This window comes from Dermacentor albipictus, unplaced genomic scaffold (genome assembly GCF_038994185.2).
Source record: "Dermacentor albipictus isolate Rhodes 1998 colony unplaced genomic scaffold, USDA_Dalb.pri_finalv2 scaffold_14, whole genome shotgun sequence".
Classification (NCBI taxonomy): Eukaryota; Metazoa; Arthropoda; class Arachnida; order Ixodida; family Ixodidae; genus Dermacentor; species Dermacentor albipictus.
Window position 1 is genome coordinate 2,419,825 of NW_027225568.1, and position 9,564 is coordinate 2,429,388.

Genomic DNA, 9,564 nt, shown 5'->3' on the forward strand with positions numbered 1-9,564 from the left:
CAGTAGTGCGCTGAAAGTTATGCTAGCGTGTGTTTTCATCCGGCGTCCTCCTGCGTCGCATAATATACAAAGTCCACGCCTCCATTGCAGACTACAGGAATGTAATTAAAACGGTCCACGCCAACATGACAGATTACAGGCGTGTAATTGGTGTCTTGCCTCGTGATGCTGGGGTGCAGCTGTTCCAGCGACGTGTCGAATGTATGCGGTAGCGTCCGCAGGAAGCTAAACAGCAGCGAACAATTCCAAAAAAAGTACGTACCGATTCTTTTGCAAGCGAACTAGAATATGCAATTTACAATCGATAATACTGTTGTACTCGTGAGTGATCCCTGCGCCTTAGCGCATTGTCTTACACCCCTTGGCTGGTCGATGGGAACGCTGTCGCGCTCCACTCTCGAAGGCGAAGCTTAAGCGTCCGCCAATTTTTTCGGACCCGATCCACTTCAGGTAGGGGGCAACATACGTTATGCGGCTTATCGCGTACGCCTGTGCACGAGACGGATCGCGCACTCTTCACGCATACCATTGTGTCTATTCGTGATGCTACGCAAGAGTCGGATCCTGTAATTTACCGAACGACGAAGTATTCGCGCCGTCTTTCCGTTATAGCCGTTTGTTTGCAGGTGTAACCCTAGGTTTCTAATTTCCTCTACGTGCGGTAGGGGAGTAACATCTGCCAATGTAATGTGTATTTTGGAGTATTCCCGTTCCTCTTCGCGCAGGGTTCTACGACCTCTCCTTGTGAGTTTGTAGAGTAAGAGTTCGGACTTGGTAGCCGAGCACTCGAGGCCCGTTCCACGCAAGTAATTCTGAACCGCATCTACTCCTGCCTGTAGCGTTCGCTCGACATGACCGTCACATCCCCCTCCGGGAACCCAGAGGGTGATGTCATCCGCGTAGAGACTGTGATGTAATCCTTCTATTTCTGTTAATTTCTCGGGTGGACCGAGTAGAACTAAATTAAAGAGTAATGGTGATATGATGGATCCTTGCGGCGTGCCGCACGGACCCGTCTCAAATTCCGGCGATTCCTCGTCGCCGACGACGCATGCGCGCCTGCCCGCGAGGAAATCTCTAACTTAATTATACGGTCTTTGGCCTAGTCCTAATGTTCTAATTGTTTTTAAGATCGCTTCGTGTTTAACGTTGTCAAAAGCCTTTTTAATATCTAAGCCTAGAATTGCCTTAGTACAGCTGGTAGTGTCGTCTACGATCTGGTGCTTAAGTTGAAGCAATACGTCCTGTGCGGAGAGGTTGCGGCGGAATCCTAGCATGGTGTGCGGGAACGCGTCATGATCTTCGAGAAATTCAGTCACGCGGGTGACACCTGCGTGTTCCATGACTTGGCCGACGCAAGACGTAAGCGAAATCAGTCTTAGGTTATCGAGCGTAACTAGCTTGCCAGGTTTAGGAATCATGATAACGCGGGCCCGTTTCCACGCTTCGGGAAGGGAACCCCCTCGCCAGCACTCATTGACGTAGGCCGCGAGTCGGGAGATTGACTTTTCGTCTAGGTTGTGGAGAGTCTTGTTGGTAACCTGGCCAGGGCCGGGCGCCGATCGAGTGTTTAATTCGAACAAGACTATCCGAATTTCTGATTCACTAAATTACGCGTCCACTTTCTCGTTTGCGACGCCGTCGTATTCGGCGTGCTGGATGCTTTCGACCTTCTTAAAGTAATGGTCACGTATTGCTTCGAGAAAGTTATCGCCTTTATAATCTATTACTAGTCTACGAGTCTTGTGGCCTTATGCGGCCCGTGTCTCCTCCGGATCTAATAGGTGTCTAAAAAGGCGCCAAGGGCTCGCCCGGTCATCTGCCTCTCGAAGCTGTTGCACGTGTCTTCCCATTGTGCCCTGCATACCTGGAGTACGTGTTCTTCGATGTATCTGTCTAATTGTGCTATGCGTTTGCGCAACGCCTTATTATGTCTTTGACATTTCCATCGTTTTAGGAGTGCTCGCTTCGCTTCCCACATGTGTAGGAGCCTGCTGTCAATTATTTCGAGGTTCGCCTCGGGCGGAACGTCGGTCGTTGCCGCGTCTACGTCCCTTCTGAGCGTCTCGGTCCACTCATCTATGTCTGTAATCGGCTCGACGCCTCGCCACGCTTCTTCTCGCTTCTTGTCGTGTCCCACTTCACGAGTTTGAGCTTACGACCTTTGCCTTCAGGGTTAGTACGACGACCGCTCGGGCCCGTGCCTATCGTGATCTCGATCAGCGCGTGGTCACTCCCCAAATCTTCCTGCGTATTTTGCCAGTGCGCTGTTGTTACATTCGAAACGAACGCAAGGTATGGTAACGTATCGGCCCTCACGCTGTTCCCTCTGCGTGTAGGATCGGCGCGATTCGCGATCAGTTCAAGCCTTTGGTCTTGCGAGTCTTCCCAAAGGTGTTTGCCCTTGGGTGTTTCTCGGGTGTAGCTACAGGCTCCGTGGGCGGCGTTAAAGTCACCCGCAACAAATAGAGGCTCGTCGCCGGAAGCCGCGCGCGTGCCCCGCAGCAGGTCCCCAATCTGTGCTGCAGGGTGGGTTTACTGTACACGTTAAGGACAAAGTGTCCTCGGCCGCCCTTAGGAATCAATTCTATGAACACGTGAGGTATCTTTACGCAGGCAAGTTCTCGCTGCGCCACAGTGACGTTATGTCGAACGAGCACGGCGGCGACCGGCGATGGGCGTGGCGGGGGAGACGGCCGGCGCGCCACCGTCGCACTCGTCCCCGCGCCACTCGCCACGGAGGGTGTAGCCCGTTTCCGTCTTTGCCTGTTCTCCGTCGCGGTCGCGTCCGTGGCTTTGTAGCCAGCTAGTTTAACCGGATGGTTTGTCTCCTGTTAAATGATCACGTCCGGTTTCGTCTCGCGGCTGCGTATGAATTGCTGGGGATTACCCCGCTTCCTCCTGTATAGCACCCGGCAGTTCCACTGCCAGATTGTGTATTGTTGTTTCCCAGTGTTGGTGTGCTTCGTTGCGTGTGTAGCCATGGCGATGCTTGCGTTTAATTTAACTCGTCGCCATCAAGGTGACGTGGTTGCTGCTGCGGTTGCAGCTGCGGTTGCGTCTCTACGTCTGTGAGCGTGTTTTGCTGCTGCTGATTGTGTTGTTGCTGTCTAGCGTACGCCTTGCTCATTGTTCTGATTGCTCTGCCTGCAGCTGGCGATAGCCTCGTTTCTATGTCGTCTATGCGCGCCAAGTGCGCGGCGAACATTGTGTTATTTGTTCAGAGAGCTTAGCTAGCGCGTTACTGAACATTTCGTTCATGTGAGCCGTATGTTTTGTAAAACGTTCCTCGAGGCTCTTCTCGATGCTGTCTACACGTTTGTGTAGTTTCTCATAACGGCTGCATCGCTGTTTGGTGTCGGGTCTTGCGGGATCTAGTGCGATCCTTCTCGCGGTAACCGGGCGATCATCGCGTTCATCCATCGTCTTCCCGACAACCATTTTTATTTTCACGCGGCTTGAATTTTTTTGTACAGCAACACCGATGCCAACACGAGTTAGGCAATACAAGTGTCGTTTGCGAAACAGCTGGAATAGTCGGCGAAAAGCGCGGCGAAACTCTTTGGGGGCCGCTTTTATATTTAGGAGTTCATTTCATTTATTAAGCACAAGTAATTTCCCCTATGTTGTCCTTGGCGTCAGCGTTTGTTGGCATATATATATATATATATATATATATATATATATATATATATATATATATCTATATATATATATATATATATATATATATATATATATATATATATATATATATACGAATTATTATTACAATAAGTGAAAGAGGCTGGAAATGATTCTGTCAGTTATATTTATATTTAACAGCCATAGACTTATCTATCAATCAGACATGGTGGACCATGGGGGCCCGAAAAATCATCCGAATTTGCCATCACTTCTTGCAGCTACATAAAATCTAAAGATGATACAGGGAAACAAAGCAATGAGTGACCCACGGAGGTCCCGGATCCCTCCCAGTAGCCGCAGTACAGCGCACATAAAAAATACACATTTGCTACAAACAATTGTCATAAGTAAACAAATAATTGTATTTGGTGTTTAACTCTACAGCACAAATGTCTCGCTAGTTTAGATAATAGTGTTGTGGAGGTTAAACGCAGCGAAATACAATCAACACAAATTTTTTCCAATATTCACAGACAACTAAAAAAAAAAAATTGGCTCGCCCTCCCAGCCCTGCGAAAGTCAATATCCTGTGAAGTTGATGAGAACCACCACCACAACTGCTAAGGCGGGCATGTAATGCTTTATTGCATTAAGGTAATGGTAGCAATGGTAATTTAGAGTAATGGTAGAGAGAGAGAGAAAAAAAACATTTATTCGAACCATCGAGGTGGTTGCTCTTGAGATCGAGTGGGTGGTGTCCTCCCTCACTCCAGGACTCCACTGGCCATGGCTGATCGACGTACTTGCTGGACGAGAGCTTCTTGTCCCGCCAGGGTATCGCCGGTCAAGAGTAAGTAATGGGAATAATGGTAATTTTGACAGCACACCTCGTAATGGCGCTGCTTCTCGGGAGTCCTATGTGTTGCCGACCCATAGCGTTGCTAGAACAATAATCAGTTGCTAGGCTGGTTCTATTATATACAAAACGCTTGTAACATCACTCCCCACGTTGCAAGCTGCCGTCGCCGAGCCAACTTGCGCAATACTAATCTTCACCGTGAAGCGTATGCGAGGAACACTACGTGCTTCGCATTGTTATCAGAAGAGTCTTGTCATCAATGCGTGGTCCAGATGCTTTCGTGTTTTTTTTATTTAAAGGAACGTTCTATGCCTAATTCAAATGAATGTATGCCCTTTTCGCTAAAGCCGGTTTCCCCTCCGGTCACTTCCGGAATCGGCCCATGTTTTTGCCCATGGACGATGACACGAGAAATACCACCAACTAGAGGCTATAGCGCCATCATTGCAAAAAAGACAGCAGGTCTGTGCAACTCTGCAGATTTACAACCCGATTTCCAGCGAAGCTGTTTCTATCAAACAGTTGCAATAAAAGTTTCAGTTTCTATGAATTATATTGCATATTTTAAATCTTGCCCTTATATGCGTTACTGTAGTTTGAAAATGTGCCCGCATGTGATGATTTAGAGCACTTCTTGTTCGGAATTTTCAAACACCAGTAATTCATGAATAGGCATGTTACTTCACCATAACATTTATCATGGTGTGCTACGTCCCTGCCTTCCCCCCTCCGCTAGGTTTGATATTTCTTCAGTTGACATATCTTCCAGGGAAACGGGATGAACTTTTTGTTCGCAAAACAAATTTATAAAGCTCTGGATTGCTTGAATGCGTAATTTCTGCAAGTGTCATAATTCGTCCCTTGTCTTTGAAGTTTACCTACATAGTGCCCGTAACGTGCCCTTTCTTTTCCTCAAATATAAGCTAAACACGGTTCTAGCGATGAGAAGCGCAACCCGGACGACGGACAAAAGGAAGTGGACGATGCGAGCGCAGATAAACGACTGATTTATTTTTCCAAAAAAGTGATGAAATATACTGAAAATGGAATCATTTGATGAAGAAACGCGTACAAGTGGTCAAAGGGTGTCAGCCTTTGGCCACTTGTTTGGTTTTATAGTGCTGCTCAGGCAGCGGGCTCAATTCTCTTCCGCTTGTTAGACATGGCCATGCACTCTAGAGTGCTTGCATAGCTAATTTATTGCGAAAGCCTCAATAACACATCTATTTTGAACTGCACCTGCACAACACCCATTAATTGTCCTTATAGTCACCAAACATAACGAAGCTGCCTGCTTTAGTTCAGTGAGGACACCAGGGAAACTTATAACGCATGAAAAAGTAGACTAAAAAGAGATTACGGTTCAATAACTATTCGTAACTCCTCTAAATAAGCCAGAAACGTTGAGAGTGCGCAACGCATTACACCTGAGAGGCTGCCTATTCCTTCAAAGTATAAAATATCTCAAACGCAGTGTCATCTTGGGGCACTGGGAAACTTAGCTAAATGTAGCAGCGCGGTACTTTCGAACATTTGCTTACAATTTTTTTAACACTGCATCTGATCAACACGTATTTACCATCGCACATGAACTTGTCGTATTCTTACGCTTATGTGCACAAAATTTGACCTCAGCTGTAGCTGTAATTATGCCAGCGCAGCCATCTAAGTCTCAAATAACGGCAAATAATAACGGCATTGATCACTTGAATACGTGTTCTACTGAAAAAATGCGCATTTAACCCACCCATTTGGGGAACATTGCCTACACAATGGCCATACCATGCCGCTGATTTTCCCCAGATACAAACAAGATACCTTGCTTAGCTCACCGAGGACACCGGAGAAATTAACTACAAAACTGGTAATATGCACGAACATGCATGAAAAAAAAACGAGGGTTTAGCAATTATTTGTGACACTTCTATTTAAAACAAGAAAGTGAAAGTTTCGCGACACATTGCCCTTAAAATTTTTCTATTTGCACGGTATTTCCCGTCCGTGTATCCTGCTGTTGTTCCAGGAGTCTGGGAAAAATTCAGATTAGCGGCACGTATGACACCCTGGAAGGCTTCAATCAGTAACTTCCTACAAAGGCTGTAATCAACCTACACAGAATAAACACATATGGTTTGTCACTCGAAACATTGCATCATATTTCGGCTAAATATAAACACCGTGCCCCGCATATTTTACCGAGGACACCGGGGGAAAACAAAGTCAGTGTATAGCTCATAAAAATTGAGAGAAAGCGGTTGTTCAGTAACTGTTTTCAGAGCACAGAAGCAACCTAACCAGTGAAAATGTTCGCTACACATCACTAAAAAGTGTTCCTCATGTTTTTTTTTTTCAAAATGCGAAATATCTGCTGTATTTACTCCTGTCGAAAAACAAGTGATGTGTAGCTCATATTTAGAAACAGCAATCAAAGGAAATCCTCCAGGACAGAAGTAAATAAATAAAAAATTAATTATGGCGTTTTACGTGCCAAAACGACTTTCTAATTATGAGGCCCACCGCAGTGGATGACTCCGGAAATTTCGACCGCCTGGGGTTCTTTAACATGCACCTAAATCTAAGTACACCGGTGTTTTCGCATTTCGACCCACTCGAAATGCGGCCGCCGTGGCCGGGATTCGATCCCGCGACCTCGTGCTCAGCAGCCTAACACCATAGCCACTGAGCAACCACGGTGTGTCAGAAGTTACACATGCCTACATGTAAAATTCAAGTCAATGTTCTATTGCTACTGGAATGGCTCTGCGCGTTTTACCTTGGTCATTTTCGCGAGCTTGTCTCCGATAAGTCGTGATAACACACTGAAATTCGACAGTTATACCGGTAAGAGGCTTGATCAGATTTTTGACAGTGATAAGATGCTCAGAATACAACTGCATGCAGGCTATCTCTAGACATAGATTAAATAGTTCCAGTATTTATGATCCAACGATTGGGCACGGCTGAATATAATACCTTATCCGAACCCCCAGGAGAAATGTAGCAAGCTGATTAAGGTTTCGAATACTGTTTTAGCAGTCCCCAATAAGCTGGGCGTGATGTAAGTTGCGCAAGTTGACAGCTTGACAGCTTGATAGGGCGGGAACCGCCCAGCGCCAGGCGTTCTCCGCAACGCGAACGTGTTTGTGAATCCCGTGCGTTGCCCACTGTAGGACATCCCCACAAGGCACATAAGACAATCCTCGCTGCCCAAGCAGGGTATGCGTAGTAAAGAAAAGCATTAATTATGCTGTCACTCTATTAACAAAGGCAATTCAGCTTCAGCTGTACTGTTGTTCGACTTTCCAGCGGCCAGAGCGAAGTGCCAGTCCCCGCTTTCAAAAGTGGGAGAACGGGGGGGGGGGGGGGGGCAAAGTCCCCTTCTGGCATACGGGGGGGGGGGGGGGGGGCGACAAGTGCCCCCATTACCCCCCGGTAGATACGGCTATGCACATCAGCTGCTGAAGTGTCTCGCAGCCACCGCAAGACGTACCCAATGGGACCGTCGTCATGCACACGTCCTGGTCGGAATAAACGTTCGCGCACGTTCACACAGCCGAAATAAATTAAATTACGGGCTTCGACGTGCCGAAACCACGATTTGAATATGAGGCGTGTCGTAGCGAGGGAATCCGGAATAATTTGGACCACCGGGGGTTCCGTGACGTGCACCTAAATCTCGGTACATGGATGTCTTCGCATTTCGCCCCCATTGAAGTACAGCCGCCAAAGCCGAGATTAGTACCCTCGACCTCGTGTTCGCCACCCCAACACCATAGCCACTAAGCAACCGCGGCGGGTGTTCACACAGCCATTCCTTCGCTTGAGTAGTTGTGCTCTGGTGCGAGGATCTAGGCGACACGCAATAAATAATGCATGGCTATATTTAAAGTTGTGCCAGTGTTTTTTGCTGTTCACGTCTTTCAGGGTGAGGAGGTTTTCGAGCCGGATGGAAGATTATCGGAGATGATGAGTGCAGCCATCGCCTGTCATTTTTTCATGGAGCCTACTTATGCCTTCAGTCTCCGTGCAGCGTCGATCCTTCGTTGGTAGAATGTTTGCACTAATGACGCTGCGCGTAGTCACATGGTATTTTTTTTTAATATCGTGCGCTTTCTTTGTAGCCCCGAAAAATTAAAACTACAGCAGCTATCAGCGAGGAAAGAAATTATTTGGATATTTTTCAAACAGGCTAAACAACTTGTTCATTGAAGGTTCTGCGCTTAAATCAAGACTTTAAAGGTTGGCTAATTATCTGCTGCTAATTAATTACTTGAGGTCATAGTAAAGGATACAGCATTTTGCTGGTCAAGAGGAATGTGAACAATACCAAGTTGGCTGTATTCTCGTAACTCACTGGGGAGGTTATTAAAGTTTCACCAGTTTAAGCTGAAACACTCTGTATATACATAGAGTGTTTTACTTGTGCCAAACCCTAAAGATATCCAAATGCTACTCAGCTGGAAAGAAGCAAGGTATTGTTGTTTGCGGTCGCTTGGAGATATTCAGGCTATTTTTGCGACCCGACTAATTAGATAATTAGCCTTAGTCAATCAAATTTTCAATTATTTTAACTAGATGAAAAGTGTCAATTAGAAAATTGTAAGCAACATGACAAACTCCCGATACAGCTTTATGTTGTTCAATACGTGCTACACAAAAGTGTTTGCCCGTGCATGAAAAATCCCGTGAATACTTGCCGAGGACCTCGAGCGGCTGTACGCGCGGCAATTTTAGTTTAGTGATTTAGCGTTCAAAGCTGACGCACGCGAGGGGAGCCTTACGTAGGGGCAACGTGTCGTCACTCCGAGCCGATCGCTTCGGAGCTCTCGAGCCGTCGGCCTGCCCTTTTCGGCTTATTCGTTCCTCACTAATGGTGCGTACTTGCTTTAACTTTGTGCGATGATGCTTCCACAGCGGCGTACTAGTGACAAACGGGCGTTATTTTCGAGATAGGTTTTCAATTAGCGTACAGCAGTAAACTTTGCCAGAGAGTTTGCTCATGTTTGCTCATCTTTCCTGTAGCTGCGTTATGATGGCGCCAAAGCTTGTCTTTCAATCATTCGCTTGACTTAGCGAGG